At 36.5% G+C, this 17527-nt stretch overlaps 1 protein-coding gene and 1 pseudogene across 4 annotated transcripts in view; one reads left to right on the top strand and one right to left on the bottom strand.

The window, feature by feature from the left end:
* CTNNA3 (catenin alpha 3) overlaps positions 1–17527 on the top strand; it is a 1840263-nt gene that overhangs the window by 822074 nt on the left and 1000662 nt on the right. The window lies entirely within an intron of this gene.
* On the bottom strand, positions 9841–10398 carry LOC309858747 (large ribosomal subunit protein eL19 pseudogene; annotated as a pseudogene). Its single transcript has one exon. The product of its transcript is annotated as a large ribosomal subunit protein eL19 pseudogene (transcript).

The raw sequence follows: 17527 nt of genomic DNA, 5'->3' as shown, positions 1-17527 counted from the left end.
ATTTAAGAATTGTCCCTATTTTCTCTCTCTCCCTGTCTTTCAAATTTGCTTAGATTTTGCCCATATATAGTGCGAGTTGTTATTCCCAATATTTTAAAAGATTTTTCAAGTGTTTAATTTTTCCAAATAGTTCTTTCAGATAAAGCCTTCCTTCCTTTGCAGCACTCTGTTTCTCAAATATCTAATATGAGCTGTATCTCATTATGGCTGTTAACCTAGTATTCCCCTTCTCCATTCTCCCCTTTCCTGGATCCCATATATTAATTTTCTTAGTTTACCACTGATTTTGTTGAGATGCATTTGATATAAAAATTCTGTGTCTGAACTTTTTAGTTTATCCTAACTGATTAATAAATTGGATGTATATATCACAATTGGAAATCATTTTCCCTCAGAATCTTTTAGCCATTGGTTTACTATCTTCTTACACCCACTCTTGCCATTGAGAACCAGGTTCTATTCTGATTCCTAATCCTTTGTGTATAATCTTTGGAAGATTTTGTGATACTTTTATTTTCTCTGGTATTTGGAAATTATACAAGGGTGTACTTTGATTTGGGGCTTTCATCATTCATTGTGCTGAGTATTCAATAGACCTTTTAAATCCAGCAACTTGTGTCCTTTGGTTATGTAAAAATTTATTTTTGTCTTTTATTTTAATTACCGGTCCCCATTTTCTTTGTTCTCTCTCTCTTATTCTGGAACTTTCATTGGACAGATTTTGGATTTCCTGGATTGATTCTTTGTTGTTGCATTTTTTCTACTATTTTTCCATCTCTTTATATTCTTGTCTTACTTTCAAGAGATTTCCTCAGCTTTATGTTACAATACTTTATCTATTTATTAAAAATTTAGAACAGGTGTCAGCAAACTATGGCACAGCCAAATCTAACAATGATGCTGTTAGGTCAAATGGTGCAAATAAGTTAAACTTTTGTAATTCCTTTAGTTATTCATGCTCACCCATTTATGTATTATCTATGAATGCTTTCATTTATTAATGGCAAAGTTTAGAGACTTCAAATCCTGTAACCCTACAGTATTTGCCATGTATCTCTTTATAAAAAAAAGTTGGCTGATCCTCTACCTCCCCCAATTTAGGTGATCATATTTGTTATCTATAGGAGCTCTTTTTTGGTTTTCTTTTTCTCCTTCTTCATTGTATACTGTTTTATTTCTATAAATGTGATATCTTTCTGTTTTTCGGTTTGTTTTTTTTAAATTTAGATTTTATTTATTTATTTGTCAGAGATAGAGAGCACAGGGGGGGGAGGGGCAGACAGAGCAGGCAGAGGGAGAAGCAGGCTCCCCACTGAAAAGGAAGCCCAATGTGGGGCTCCATCTGGGACCCTGAGATCATGACCTGAGCAGAAGGTAGATGGTTAACCAACTGAGCTACCCAGGCATCCCTGTGATATCTCTTTTTCACTCTAAGATATTATACAGAGTCTTTTGGTACTATATTTTTGGTGAAATGTCACTATTTCCTCTGAGGTATTTAGTTTGTTTTGGTCTCTTTTATGCTGGAAGCTTTATTCAGATGTTAAGTTTCTCATGTTCTTATTCAGATTGAGTGAAGCACTAAAAGCTGAGAGAAAGTTCCTTGTGAATGGGTAGGGTTTTGGCTATGCACTTTTGTGGGACTAAGATTTAAAAAAGAACTTGCTTTTTCACTGAGGAATCTTCAGATACATGAATATAGATACTTTCCCATGGAGTTCCCCAACCTCCTTCACTGTAGCTGGAGGCTACCAGTGTTTTGGGGACAAAGCAGGAGAAGGATGCTGAGGTCCCCAAGTTCATTATGTACATTCTCATTTAATTTTCCTGTTTTCAATCCCAAACTTCAGTGCTTTGCCTCATATACTTTGATGTAGCTTCTCATGTTTGGGTTTACAGAAAAAAAAATTTTTTCTTTTTCTCTGCTGGAAGAAATGAGTAGTAAGTAGTGCCCTAATCTGCTCAGGCTGACTCTATAACTGATATCATACACAGGATGGCTCACACAACAGAAATAGTTTTGAAGGTTGGAAGTCTGAGATCAAGGTGTCAGCATGTTTGGACTCTTGGTGAGGTTTCTCCTCCTGGTTTGCAGATGGACACATACTTGCTGTATTCTCACACAGTGGAGAGAGATCATCTCTCTTGTGTCTCTTCTTTTTTTATTTTTTTTAAGATTTATTTATTTGACAGAGAGAGACATAGGGAGAGAGGGAACACAAGCAGAGGGAGTGGGAGAGGGAGAAGCACGTTTACTGCAGAGCAGGGAGCCGGAAGTAGAACTCTATCCCAGGGCCCTGGGATCCTGACCTGAGCCAAAGGCAGGCGCCCAATGACTGAACACCCAGATGCCCCTCTTGTGTCTCTTCTGATAAGAGCACTAACCCCATTCATGAAAATTTCACCTTCATGACCTAATTCCCTCCCCAAAGGGAGGGAATTACCAACCTCCAAATACCATTATTTTGGGTATTACCACTTTAACATACGAATTTGTGGTGGGAGGCAGGGGGAACACCAACATTTGGTCCACAGCAGATTGTTTCTTGATTTCTTGGGGTGAAGATAGGGATCTGGCACTCTTCATGGATACTTTAAACCAGTCCCCATATTTTTAGTGACCCCACTTTCTGAAGCCTCTGAAGACTTTGTTGTACAACATAGTATCCCCTTTAGGAAGCACTTAGGTGTAGCTTTCTTGACTCTACTTATTTATAATATAGTCTATGTTTTCCAAAACTTTGTAGAAATCATTCATCCATTCTTATCTCCCCTTTATCCTCATTTGTTTCTTTTGTTATTACATGAGTTTTAAGGGGAAAGGGGCAAAAAAGTGTGTAACGTCATGTTTCAGATATAAATTTCTTATGACAGATTACAGGCATGGCAGGTGATGATGGGGGTGTGGGAATGTTTCTTCGAAAGAATGAGTTTATAATTTTATAATGAAACAAAGAGATTTACATAAAATACTCTGAACTGAGTATATATCACTTTTTTGTATCAAAATTTTGGTTTTGATGATCAATTATACTTTAGAATGACTTTTCAAACTAAAAAAAATATTTTGCTCTTTTCAAATGTATGTTTGTGACTTATTAGTAAAGAATTAAAAAAAAACTTGAACTTGATATATATGTATATGGTGTGGGTAGAGTGCTCTGTGTGTGTGTGTGTGTGTGTGTGCTTATATTTCTAGGAAGTAGAGCTTTACAAATAAATATAATATTTCAAATGGCAACTATTTATTTATGAGTTTTGTGCTTCTGATAGCGCAGTGTGTGCATTTATTCAAAAACTAGTAATAGGTATCATACCGTCATATAAATTGTTCCCTCTATTCATTGGCTGTATTCAAGACCAGAGTTTTTCTTAAAGGAAACAGCCTACATTAATTCTTTTTTCTCCTTATGGTATTAGTTAAAATCATGAAAATATTTTTGATTTGGTATATATACCTTTCGATCTTGGGATTTTCCTTCTAAGGTACTCTAGGTTTCTCTCTGGAGAAATGAAAATAATTAAACATGTCATCACATGTTTAGGCCATTAGTCCTCTAACTGTTAAGCTTTGTAGGTTTTCTGTGGATACTTTCTAAAGGCCTGAGAGGTTTTGTATAATTTCAAGTGGCTTATAAGCTTTACAAGTTAAACTTGGAAAATATTATAGTAATACCAAGTAATAATGATATAAAAGATTAAAGAATCATAAATTGGAAAGACTTTTGAGATGATTTTGTTAAACCACATTTTACATATCAGAAAACTGAAACCCAGAGAGATGAAGTGACTGGCTCTCTTCATATATGATATGGATATAGGAACTTTGTGTGCAACCTAGTTCCTTTGACTTTAGTGTTTTTTTTTTACAACTATTTTGTCTTCCTTGAATCCAATCCAAAGTCTTTATACCATGTGAGAAACAAATGTTTATTATAGATTGCTTTTTTCCCTAGCCTCAGATACATTTATCCAGACAACTAAAACTTAAAATCTGTTTTGTTAGATAGAAATGAAATATGTCATGAACTATTTAAGTTTATGTTATTTCCATTATAAAAGTAATATATATGAATTATAAAACATAAGAACCATGCTCTTACCATCCAAAGGCAATCCCTATTAGTATTTTGGCAACTATACATATTTTTGTTAACTTGAATTGAATATATAACGTTCCTTGAAATGGGCAAAACAATCATTTTAAATTCCTTTTATCACTGGAAATTTAGTTTATGGACAATCTTTATTGATGTCTAATAGTTCAGATTCACCTTCCTTCACGTCACTGAAATGCAAATTATTGGCTCTGAAAAAGAAATAAATAGCTAGTATTCTAATGCACATTGTCTCTCTCCTATATGGCTAATACAATCTTTTAAATAGCAAGTTATCCCATGCCAGGGGTAAGATAAAGAGAAAAGAATTTTTGCTTCCTTCTTTTTGAGATTTGATGAGCCTTTGGTGGAATGGCCTGAAGGTCAATTCCAGAGTGGTCTGACTCTCTCCTTAAAACACCACCACTGATTTGGTTATGTTACTGTTCTGCTTAAATCCTTCGAATAGCTCACTGTCACTTCCGGTCAAACAGCAGATTCATCCTTATGACACACACGATTCTAATTTGATTCATTTTATTAGATAAAGTCAAATAATCAGCTGTCAAGAAGAGCAAGAACCTTATTGGAAAGGAAGTAGCTTCATTTCAGTGCCCGCACTTTGCTGTTTGCCATGTGCATCACCTCTCTTGTGTTCCCCTCTGTTCCGCCCTCAGGCTCTAGCTTATTCGTAATGTTTGCTTCCTGTGGAGTTGGCTTGCCATAATATTTTCAATGCCATCAGGCTACTTCATGACTCCTTCAGCATCATTCCAATTCAGCTCATTTTTCCAATCCTTTCCGTTTAAAATTTTAGAGAGAACAGGTTGATACTTTTGTACCGTGACAACCCATAGATTGGGATCTGTCTTATGAGCTAGTTGTTTTTAAATAAAGTAATAACCCTGAGTCTAATAAGATGTGACAGAGGGTCGGTCCAGGGTTATTGTGAAGTTGGCAGGGCCATATTGTATGAGTCTTGGTAGGTGCTTCAGGTGAGGCTAATTGTAGCTGTAAAAGACAGTGAATAAAACCTGATTCAAACATCCTTTACTGTTTGGTCCAAATCAACAATTTGTCATTACTTCCATTCACTATTCAATATGCTGTGCAACCCCTGATCCAGTCATACCACAGTATTCATCTAACTCTGAAAAAGCCATGTTTTAATATGCCTTAAGTCACAGTTTATGCTATTCTCTCTTATAAGAATAGCCTTCCCTCACTATCTATCAGGTGAAATTGTCTATAAAATATATCTCAAATGTTATATTCTCCATAAAACCTTCTCTAGGGATTTGGTAACTTCCTCATTAGCACTTTCAGGTTATTCACCGTACACATATGACATATAAATACATTGTATTATAATCGTTTGTATGTAAATTTTTTCCAACCGAATATCCATTAAATTAAGGGGTGGTGGAATCTCATTCATCTCTAAATATCTCCTACTCACAGATAATACATATACAATATGTGTTTCATGACAGGAAAAAAAAATAAGCATGATTCAGGGGGAGACACTTCTATAATAAGGAAGGGTCCCTGGTAGGAATACCTGTTGCTGGTTCGTAAATCTGTGTTACCCAAGATATGCTCAAGTGTAAGGGGACTGTATGTACTGAGTATGATGAATGTTCAAAATTTGGGTCAAAGAGCCAGAATACTAGTTTTTATTTTTCACCATTTGCCATTTCTGTTTGATTAAGAAGTGTTGCAGATGAATTTTTATTGCTTCCTCATTCCCTTCCAACCTAAGAAATTTTACTCTGAGGACACTTTCATTTGTGTCTGAAGGCAATGACCTTGTATTCACAGAAAAACAACTCCTTATTTGGGGTTATCAAAATGTGAAGGGGTAGTTTGGGGACAAACTCTTTTATTTGGGGCTGGTTACTCTGTTTCTTACCTACAGTATTATTTCAGGGGACTTTTTGCCGTAAGTGGGCTTTCATTAAGTTTTACTGGAATATCTGTAGCTTTTAAAGAGAAGGCTTGCCAAAAATGTCAGGAAGTCCGGCTTTAGAAGCTGACTTGTAGAAGCCTGACCCAAAGGACTATTTGTAATCTGACCCCTGTGTGTGTACTTTGTGCCAGTTCCCATTCTAGGTGTTGGAGATAGTATTAAGAAAAAAGAAAACACATTTCTACACCCATAGTATTCATCATCCAGGATGGCTTACAGATAAATGACTTGTTGCAATGTGGGTAGTGAGTGCTCTCCTGAGGAAGCACAGGGTGCTATATGACTTCATAGCCATGGCACCTATCCAGATTCAACTTGCAGGATGAGAACTGAATTAAGTCCCAGTGAAGAAAAACTGCAGTGGTAAAGGTGAATGACGACCAAAAATGAGAGACTGATGCATTTAGCTAGAGCAGTGGTGAGGATATTTTCTTATTCATTTTGTGAGTTGTCAGCTTATTCTCAGCAGAATTGGGGTTAGACAAGTTATGAAACTTAACCTAACTAGTATTCAGCATGGCCTGCACCTCTGCGCAAACATCTGTAACATTAGTCAATGAAAAACCAGGTAAGAATTATTGATCAGTATCTTCAGAAATTCACTTCAGGGCATCTTTGGAAATCTGCACTACCCTTTCCTCCTAAACCCATGTTAAAACAGATGAGGTGCAACGGTGACAGCTTGGATAAGATTCTTGTCCACAACTACCATAACTTGACTGAGATAAATGTGGACCTGTTGTCAGAAATAATTGTATCTGGCAGCTTATATGCTGCAAAAAACTGGCATGGAGTCACATTGTCACGGTAGAGACTTGAGGTCGAAGCAAAAGCACTTAGAGCCATTGTGAGAAGCAGTATCCTGAAGGGAAAAGTTTTTATCTCATAATGCAAAATCAATATGGAATCCCGATCCACATTTTTTTTTATCTTTTCCCATGGGAAAATTTGGTGTCTTGGGCAGTTTATGCCAAGCAGCCTGCCCTGTGACATGCACTACCTTCTTTCAGACTTTTCAATATCACAATCAATTTGAGGCCATCAGTTGGAGTTGCTTCTGTCCAAGGCTTTCAAGCAGACAATTCCCAGATGTGCTATGTGTACTGAAGCCAGGATAATGTCTTCTGGAATAATAATGTGACTTCTCTACAAAATGCATCCCTCATGGAAAAAGAAAAGTTAAAAAAACAAAACTCATGTTGATGTTTTGAGATTTTAAAATTTTTAGTCAGTTTCTCTGATAACCTTCTCCATGTCTACTTTATGACAAAGAACAAGTTGGGTTCTTATTAATATAATCATCTTGTTACATCAATCTGAACATAAGAATCAAGGAAGACGGGGGCGCCTGGGTGGCTCAGTGGGTTAAAGCCTCTGCCTTCGGCTCAGGTCATGATCTTAGGGTCCTGGGATCGAGCCCTGCATCAGGCTCTCTGCTCAGCAGGAAGCCTGCTTCTCTCTCTCTCTGCTTGCCTCTCTGCCTACTTGTGAACTCGGTCTGTCAAATAAATAAATAAATAACACCTTAAAAAAAAAATCAAGGAAGACTTTTCTTAAGTAATCTTCCAGTGGTAGTGGCAAATGTGTTTTAATATGTGCTAGGGATAGATATTCTTTTTTTAAAAAAAGATTTTTATTTATTCATCTTTCAGAAAGAGGGAGAGGTAGAGGGAAAAACAGGTTCCCAGCTGAGCAAGGAGCCTAATGCAGATGTGGGGCTCTAACCCTGCATCCTGGGATCATGACCTGAGCTGAAGGCAGATGCTTAACCCGACTGAGCCACTCAGGCATCTCAATAGATAGTCTTAGCTTTAAGATTTTGATAGTGTTCTCTGAACTATAATTGATGATAGGATGAGTTGAAAATTTAAATCATGGTACAAATGCATCAGATATATTAATCCCATAGTTTCCAACATGAATTCCTGTGAGTTTCAAATTGGGCAGGATCCTAATAGAGATTTCTGTTTTTAAAGATAGAAAACCTCTTGAAATGCAGACTTCAGGAAACAAATGAAAGGGTAGCAATGCCTTCAATTTAGTTGACGCAACTACTTTTTAAAGAGACGAGAAAAATTATCCTTTATTTGTATATTATGGATTGCCCAACTGAAATATCTAAGAAATTAGATTTGGTTGAAAATTAGATATTAAAATATTAGATATTAGATTGAAAAGTTATTGGGACCAGAAAGACAGTAGAGTAACCAAGAAAATTAAAAACATACATATGCAAAATAAATTACTTCCTATTTGTTTTTGAACTGATTATTGTTAGTAAAACAGGAAAAGAACCATTTATAACCTGGATAAACAGAAAGTGTCTTGTAAATTATGAATTACTTCTGACTAAACTTAAGTGGTGTCTACAAGCTATACCATGAAAGTAGAGACCAAAACAGTAACGATAACAATAAAAATGCTACTGAGGAACAGAATATAGTGGTTTCTGAATTGGAGGACTCAACAGGCTAAGTTAATCTGTGTATAAATTCAATGCAACATGATAAAAAACCTCAACAGGAATTTTTGTGTTTAATTCTGTGCTTTAATAATAGTTTTCATCTTAAAACATCCTATTGTGTAAATTTCCAAACACATACAAAAGTGAAGAGAATAATATAATGAACTTTCCTATAACCATCAACCATAACAGTGTCAAAAATTATTAGCACATGGCCAAACTTATTTATACCCACTTATCACTCTACCCGCATTTTGAAGCAAATCATAGACATCATATAATTCATCTGTATGTAACTCTAAAAGATAAGCCCTCACAAAAATATTGCCAAAAAAGTACTGTGATATTATCCAATTTTAGAATGTTAGCAAAAATTTGATGGCTTTGAATCAGATACCAATCAACATCAAATTCAATATGCATGCACACAAAAGGCATGTGTTTTTCTTAGTATACATCTAAAATTTCCTTTAAATTATAAACTCTCCCTTCCATTTTTCCCTGTACTTTATTTGTTAAAGAAACTGTTATTTGTCTCATAAAATTTCTCATGTTCTGTATTTTGCTGTGTGTGTCTTCATAATATCATTTAAAAATTTCCTCTGACCCTTATTTTCTATAAGCTACATATATAGACATAGATGTTTAATCAGATCCCATTTGATGTTTTGGAAAGAATACTTAATTTAGGATGTTGCATTCCTTCCATTGCACACTAATGAACTCACACTAATGAACTCACAGTATCTAATATCTCTTTATTATGATAGATCTATGAGTCTATAGGTGATTGGCCTGATTCATCCATTATAAATTTAGTTCTTTATCAATTTTTCACCTGATAGTTTATCTGTTACTGATAACTATAATATAAATCTATTTGTTCAGGAGATACTGCAAAACAGTGAGACTCTAATTCTATCATTCCTTTTTCATTTATTGGCTAGGATTCGTTTATAAAGAATAGCCTTACTATCTCAAGTGTTTATGTTGAGGCATATATAGAAAAGGTGTAAAAAATGCCTGACTCTCCTACTTTAATTATCAGTTTTCAGAATAATATGTCAGTTCTCTAAAATTCTCTAGAGATGATTACTGAGTTGTTTTATGTATCATAACAGCATGAATTTTCTCATATTAGTTATTTTTCCATCCAGTGCAGTTATTTTTATGATTTTGAATTTATCTCATCTTTGCCAATAGAAATCTCTTCAATTTTGTTTCTTTGAGGCAGATAAAGATTTGTTTTATTGAATATGTGTGATCTGTATAATTGCTGAAGCCACTCTACATAGACAAAAGAGGGAATTTTATTTCTTGGTATCTTCCTCCTCGAACAGTCTTGATGATTCCTTCTTGGGCTGGAGCTGCTCTTCACAGTGCTTGGTCTTAGCTCTGTGGGCCTCAGCCTGGTCAGCCAGAAGCTTCTTGTCAGCCTTGTCTGCCTTGAGCTTGTGGATGTATTCCATGAGAGTCCATGTGTTTTTGAACATGTTACCCTTCACTTTCAGGTATAGCCTGTGGTACAGGTAGTGGCCAATCCTTGTAGATCCAAGTATCTTCTGAGCAGCAGGTACTGAATTCTCATCCTCCTTCTCAGACTTTCAAGCACTGGCAGTAGCTTTTCTCTCACTGATGCCCATCTGCCTGCCCTTCTGGCAGGCCATAGTGTTCTTCTGGCACCAAGCCCGGGAATGGACCATCGCAGGGTTCCAGATGCTCAACCCATCTTTGATCAGTTTCTGGACATGCTGACGGGAGTTGGCATTGGTGATTTCACTGGTCTCATTGAGGTCTTTTCAGCTCTTCTTTTTGCCACAGAGGAGGACACTGGAAGCAAGCATCTTCTGAAGTCTGAGCATACTCATGCCTGTAGCCACAGTGGCGAAAGGAAAGACAGGCATCTCTTAAATTTTTTTCCCAAGTCCTTTGGAAATGATCCCTGTAGGCATTGACTCATCCTCACTTTTTGGTAGGACAAGCAGTCCCAGGATCTTCTTTTCTATTTTTTGCCCAAACCAGGAAATAGTCATGTCTCTAAGGCACCTTGTAACTTTTGTGGGAAACAATGTTTGTAGTCTACAGTTTGGCCACTGGTGAAGCTCATTGCATTGCTACTTAGTTGGTCACTGTTTCTAGGCTATTTCCAAGTGTTTATATTTCTGATTCAAATTTCAGTTTATGGGTTTTTTTTTCTATATTTCTCTCATTTAACGTATTTAGCTCTTTTCTCTTAAACTAACAATCTTGGTTCCATTTGACTGTATATACTATAATTTAAGAATAACTTTAGAATGACAACAGTCATATTATTTATAATGTGATTAGTAAAAATAATTTGAAGTTTCTTAAAGTTCTTAGTTTATGCTACTTAAAAATAATATGTGTATGGTTAATATATCAATTCATACACAGTTGTATTCCCTTGTTTTTGTGGATTTTTTATTTTGACTTAACTTTGTTTAATGATTATTTAAAACATTATTGTAGTTTCAAAGTCAAAACCCCAAAGTAAGGCACATTTGAAAAACTCAAGCTTCTCTACCTTGTCTCTCTTTCCTGGATGTCACCATTTTTTTTTTTAAGATTTTATTTATTTATATGTTAGAGAAAGAAAGAGGGAAAGCACAAGCAGGGAGAGCAGCAGGCAGAGGGAGAAGCAGGCTCCTCTCCCAGCTGGGAGCCTGATGTGGGACTCCATCCCAGGACCCTGGGATCTTGACCTGAGCCAAAGGCAGCTGCTTAACTGACTGAGTCACCCAGGAGTCCCTAATGTCACCATTTTTATTAGTTTTTGGTTTATCTTTCCTTTCTTTTTAAAATATGTATAGGTATATCTCTATATGTGTATTCCTGTTTCTCTTTTCTTTGATAAACGTAGCATACTATAAATGCTTAAACACCTTGCTTCTTTTCTCCAAAATAATATATCCTTGCAGTATTTATTCCTCATTCTTTTTAAAAGTACCTAAAAGTCATGGGACTCTTTGTGGAGCAACATGTAATATTTACATTTGGTTTTTAAAATAAGTATCTTGTATTAAACTTGTTCCTGCTGTCTGTTATTGTGACAGTGCTTAGTAGGCACTGTCCTAGTGCTTTATATGTATTGCTTCCATTGATTCTCAGGACTTCCTGGTAAGGAAGCAGTTATGCTATTTCCATTTCTTATTGAGGAAAAGAAGGCATAAAGAGATTAAGTGACTTTACCAGGGCTTGTAGATAGTGAATGGGCAGGACTGGATTCACATCTAGGCAATCTGACTCCAGGGTCCATGCTGTTTATGACTCTATCATACTGCCTGCCCCTCCTGGAATACAGAAAAGGAAATAAATAAACAGAAGGAGTTAATACAGTTGAAGAAAACATACAAAAGAATGCTTTATATTAAGAACTTTTTAATCACTAACATTTTCCCCCACTTAATGAACAAATCTTATTTGATTTTAGTGACAATTTATTTTGATCTACTTCACAAAATTTTTTTGAATATTCTTTAAGGACATGGTTGAAGATGTGTTGATACCCAGTGCTTGACAGATGAGGTACCTGAAGTCTTGGAGGAGGCAGAAGATATGGCTGGTTGATAATAAGTAGGGGCTTCAACTCTTGCTTCCTGTCTCACATAATAAAGCTTTGGAGCCTTTGAACCCAAGTAACCAGTTATCACTCTGAAGATAGCATATTCAATTCTAGACCCTTCTAAGCCTGAAGAAGAAGGCTGAGTCTAGTTCTGACCGTGCATTAGCATACTTGCTTCTAAACAGGTCACCCTCACCTAAATTTTCCTTTCGCTTTTCCTTCTACAGCTCTCAGAGATGGTGTAGTTCCATTGATATATGGCTGCTCATTGGACTACTTCTTTTTTGTTTGTTTTTAAGTTTTACTGAGAAATAGTTGACTTACATTGCTGTATGATATTCTTCATGATAGTCTGATTTATGTATTTGTAAAATAATGACCACAATAGGTTTAGCCAACACCATCATCTCATATAGATACAATAAAAGAAAAGAAGAAAAAAGAAAAAAAATATTCTCCTTGTGATGACAGCTCTTAGGATTTACAGTCTTAACAGTTTTCTAATATATCACACAACAGTGTTGGCTACAGTCAACATGTTGTACGTCACATCTCCAGCACTTACTTAGAACTGGAAGTTTTGATCTTTTGACTGCCTTCCTCCAACTTCCCCTACCCCACTATCTGCCTCTGGTGCCCACAAGTCTGATCTCTTTTTTCTATGAGGTTTTTCCCTTTCTCTCCCCCCTCCCCTTTTAAAAGTTAATATAAAATGTATTATTTGCTTGGGGGGTACAGGTCTGTGATTCATCAGTCTTACACAATTCACAGCACTCACCATAGCATATACCCTCCCCATTGTCTATCACCCAGCCATCCCATCCCTTGCACCGGCCTCAATCCAGCAAGCTTCAGTTTGCTTCCTGAGATTGAGTCTCTTCTGGTTTATCTCCCTCTCTGGTTTCATTTTGTTTCATTTTTCCCTCCCTTCCCCTATGATTCTCTGTCTTATTTCTCAAATTCCTCCTATCAGTGAGATCATACGATAATTGTCTTTCTCTGATTGACTTTTTTCGATTAGCATAATAGTTCCATCCATGCCTTTGCAAATGCCAAGATTTTTTTGATGGCTGCATAATATATGATACACACAAACAGACACACACACACACACACACACACACACACACACACACACACAGAGGCTTGTATTGCTATATATTTTCCTCTCAGGACTGTCTTTGCTGTGTCCCACAGATTTTGAACCATTGTATTTTCATTATCATTTGTTTCCATGATTTTTTTCAATTCTTTAATTTCCTGGTTGACCCATTCATTCTTCAGTAGGATGCTCTTTAGTCTCCATGTATTTGGGTTCTTTCCAACTTTCCTCTTGTGATTGAATTCTAGCTTCACAGCATTGTGGTCTGAAAATATGCAGGTAATGATCCTCGTCTTTTGGTACTGGTTGAGACCTGATTTGTGATCCAGGATGTGATCTATTCTAGAGAATGTTCCGTATGCACTAGAGAAGAATGTGTGTTCTGTTGCTTTAGGATGGAATGTTCTGAATACATGTGTGATGTCCATCTGGACCAGTGGGTTATTTCCTTGTTGATCTTTTGCTTGGATGATCTGTCCATTTCAGTGAGGGGTGTAGTTGAAGTCCACAACTATTATTGTATTATTGTTGATGTGTTTTTTTGATTTTTTTTTTATTAATTAGTTTATACAGTTGGCTGCTCCCACGTTAGGGGCATAGATATTTAAAATTGTTAGATCTTCTTATTGGACAGACCCTTTGAGTATGATATAGTGTCTTTCCTCATCTCTTATTGTGGTCTTTGGCTTAAAATCTAATTTGCTTGATATAAGGATTGCCACCCCAGCTTTTTTTTGATGTCCATTAGCATGGTCAATTGTTTTCTACCCACTCGATTTAAATCTAGAAGTGTCTTTGGGTCTAAAATGAGTTTCTTGTAGACAGCATATTGATGTTTTTTGTTTGTTTGTTTGTTTTTTGGGTTTTTTTTTATCCATTCTGATACCCTGTGTCTTTTGATTGGGGGCATTTAGCCCATTTACGTTCAGGGTAACTATTGAAAGATATGAATTTAGTGCGATTGTATTGCCTAGAAGATGACTGTTACTGTGTATTCCCTCTGTTTCTTTCTGATCTATGTCACATTAGGCTCTCTCTTTTGCTTAGAGGACCCCTTTCAATATTTCCTATAGGGTTGGTTTGGTGTTTGCAAATTCTTTTATCATTTGTTGTCCTGCTAACTTTTTATCTCTCCTTCTATTTTCAGTGATAGCCTAACTTGATATAGTATTCTTGGCTGTATATTTTTCTCGTTTAGTGCTCCGAATATATCATGCTAGTCCTTTCTGGTTTGCCAGGTCTCTGTGGATAGGTATGCTGCCAATCTAACATTTTTTACAATTTTTAGTTACAGACCTCTTGTCCCAAGCTGCTTGCAGTATTTTCTCTTTGTCTCTGAGACTTGTATGTTTTACTATCAGATGATGGCACATGGACCTATTTTTATTGATTTTGAGGGGGGATTCTCTGTGCCTCTTAAATTTTGGCTCCTGTTTTCTTCACCAAATTGGGTAAGTTTTCTGCTATAATTTGCTCCAATATACTTTCTGCCCCCTCTCTCTTTCTTCTTTTTCTAGGATCCCAATTATTCTAATTTTTTTCATCTTATGGTATCACTTATCTCTTGAATTCTCCCCTTGTGATCTAGTACTTGTTTATCTCTCTTTTTCTCAGCTGTTTTATTCTCCATCTTTCGGTCTTCTATATCACTAATTCTCTCTTCTGCTTCATTTGTCCTAGCAGTAGGAGCTTCCATTTTTTTTTTTTGCATCTAATTAAAGCTTTTTTGATTTCAACTTGGTTAGATTTTAGTTCTTTTATTTCTCCAAAAAGGAATTCTCTAGTATGTTCTATGCTTTTCTCAAGGCCAGCTATTGTCTTTATAAGCGTCATTCTGAGCTCTAGTTCCCACATCTTCCTAACGTCTCTGTTGATTAGGTCCCTAGCAGTAGTTAGTGCCTCTTATTCTTTTTTGGGAGGTTATTTTTTTCTGCTTTGTCATTTTGTCCAGAGAAGAATAAGTGAAGGAAAGGACAAAATGCTAAAAGGGTAACAATAACCTCAGAAAAATATACACTAACCAAATCGGAAGAGGTCTGAACCCAGGGTGTGAGGGAAGAAAGGAGGAAAAAATACACACACACACACACACACACACACGTAATCAGGCTGGTGAATAGAAGAGAGCCACACACTGATTTTGGTTGTATTTTTCTTTGTTAGAAGAAATGGCTTCCCAAAATTTTAAAGAAAAAGAAATTATATATATACAAAAATAGGGGTGAATATGATGAAGGGATGGAATATGACTGTGAGGATGAATATTAAAAAAGATTTTAAAGAAGAGATTGATAGGAAGTTGGTTAATAAAAGAAAGAAAAACATTAAAAAAAAAAAAAGGGAGAGAATGTGAAGAAGTGGGAGACTAGAACAAAGCCATACACTAGATTTAGGGTATATTTTGGTCTGTTAGAAGAAACTGTATCCCACAATTGTAAAGAAAGAAAAACATATATGTACAAAAATAAGGTTAAATATAATGAAGGGATAAAATATGACTATAAAAATGAAAATTAAGGAAGATTTTTAAAAAAGTATTGATGAGACAGAATCTTGGCTAAAATAGGAAAGAGGAAAATTTTTTTAAAAATAGGAAAAGAAAAAAGAAAATTAAAAAATTTAACTTGGAAAGACTAATGAATCATGGAAGAACATCCATGAATACTATGTCATGTATTTTTCTAGTGCTGGAGTTTTGCGGGTCTTATTGATTGGTAAACTTGGCCTTGGCTGGATGTTTTTGCTGATTTTCTGGGTTAGGATCCTATTGCAGGGAGTCTCAAGTGTCTTTTCCCCAGGTGGAATTGCACCGCCCTTTCTAGGGGCCAGCCTAAGTAATCTGCTTGGTTTGGGTTCCGTCTCAGTAGCTTTTGTTCCCTGAGCACTTTCTGTACAACTTGGAGGAAGAGAATGAAAATGGCAGCCCCAGAGGCACTGAGAGTGCCAGGCTCCTGTCTTCAGTGAGCCCTCAGGGAAAATTAGTCAATCATGCCTGTCTCCCTGGTCTCCAGCTGAGGTCCGTGCTCACCTGGCCTGTGACTGAGCCTTTCTGTCTCTGGTGCATGGCCCTCTTTGGAGTTTTCAGACCCAGCTGATTGCTGCAGTGCGCTCTCACACTGCTCCTTCTGGTGGTGTGTGTGTGTGTGTGGGGGGGGGATTCCCCAGATCTGCCACATGTGGTGTCCTTGTTTGAAGAGCAGTGGCCCAACTGTGCTTAAGATCACGGCTTAAGGTAACCCTCAGCTGAGAGCCCATTTCTCAGCTCCGCCCTTGCAGCTGGCTTCTCTGCTCAGATACCTGGGAGTTCTGCCACTTTCAGGCACCCAAAGTCTTTCTGTGATCCTGAAGGTCCTGAGAGCAAACTGTCCCAGTGAGGATTCCATCCCCAATTTAGCCATTGGAATGATGTCCCTCCATGGAGCAGATTTCCAAATGTTCCAATTTTGTATTCCACTGCTCTATCATTTGCCAGTAGCCAGCTGATGGAGGCTCCCTCCCCTCCATACCCCATGGTCTATCTTCTCATCTATCCCCTTGGATTCACTTCTCTGCATTTCTTACCTTCCAGTAAGTGGTCGCTTTTCTGTTCATAGAATTGCTGCTATTCTTTTCTTCAGTCTTCTGTTGATTTTGTAGGTGTTCAGAATGGTTTGATAACTATCTATTAGGTCTCCTACTTCTCCACAATCTTGTTAACCCTGGACTACTTCTAATTTTATTGTGAATTTCCTCTTCTTCTTCTTCTTCTTTTTTTCAGTATTTAGTGAGGCACTGATCATTTTTCTAATCTTGCAAATGAAAAGTCTACTGTATATATATGTAGTATTTGAAAATACCTGCTTCAAGGGAAACACGATTTTAAAAATTTGATGCCACAGTTAATTGGCTTTAATTATATATAAAAAGTAGAAACTGCTGAATCCTATGCCTTTTCTTTCTTTATTGAGATTATTGTGCTTTTAAAAATCTGCATTAAAATATGAGATGGAAACAAACAAAAATATTATCAGAAAAACTATTATAAGAACATACTATGAGCAACTCTACGGCAATAAATTTGACAATCTGGAAGAAATGGATGCATTCCTAGAATCATATAAACTACCACAACTGAACCAGGAAGAAATAGAAAGCCTGAACAGACCCATAACCAGTAAGGAGATTGAAACAGTCATTAAAAATCTCCAAACAAACAAAAGCCCAGGGCCAGACGGCTTCCCGGGGGAATTCTACCAAACATTTAAAGAAGAACTAATTCCTATTCTCCTGAAACTGTTCCAAAAAATTGAAATGGAAGGAAAACTTCCAAACT

Source organism: Mustela nivalis (genome assembly GCF_964662115.1).
Source record: "Mustela nivalis genome assembly, chromosome: 2".
NCBI lineage: Eukaryota > Metazoa > Chordata > Mammalia > Carnivora > Mustelidae > Mustela > Mustela nivalis.
This window is presented reverse-complemented; position numbering and strand designations above follow the sequence as displayed.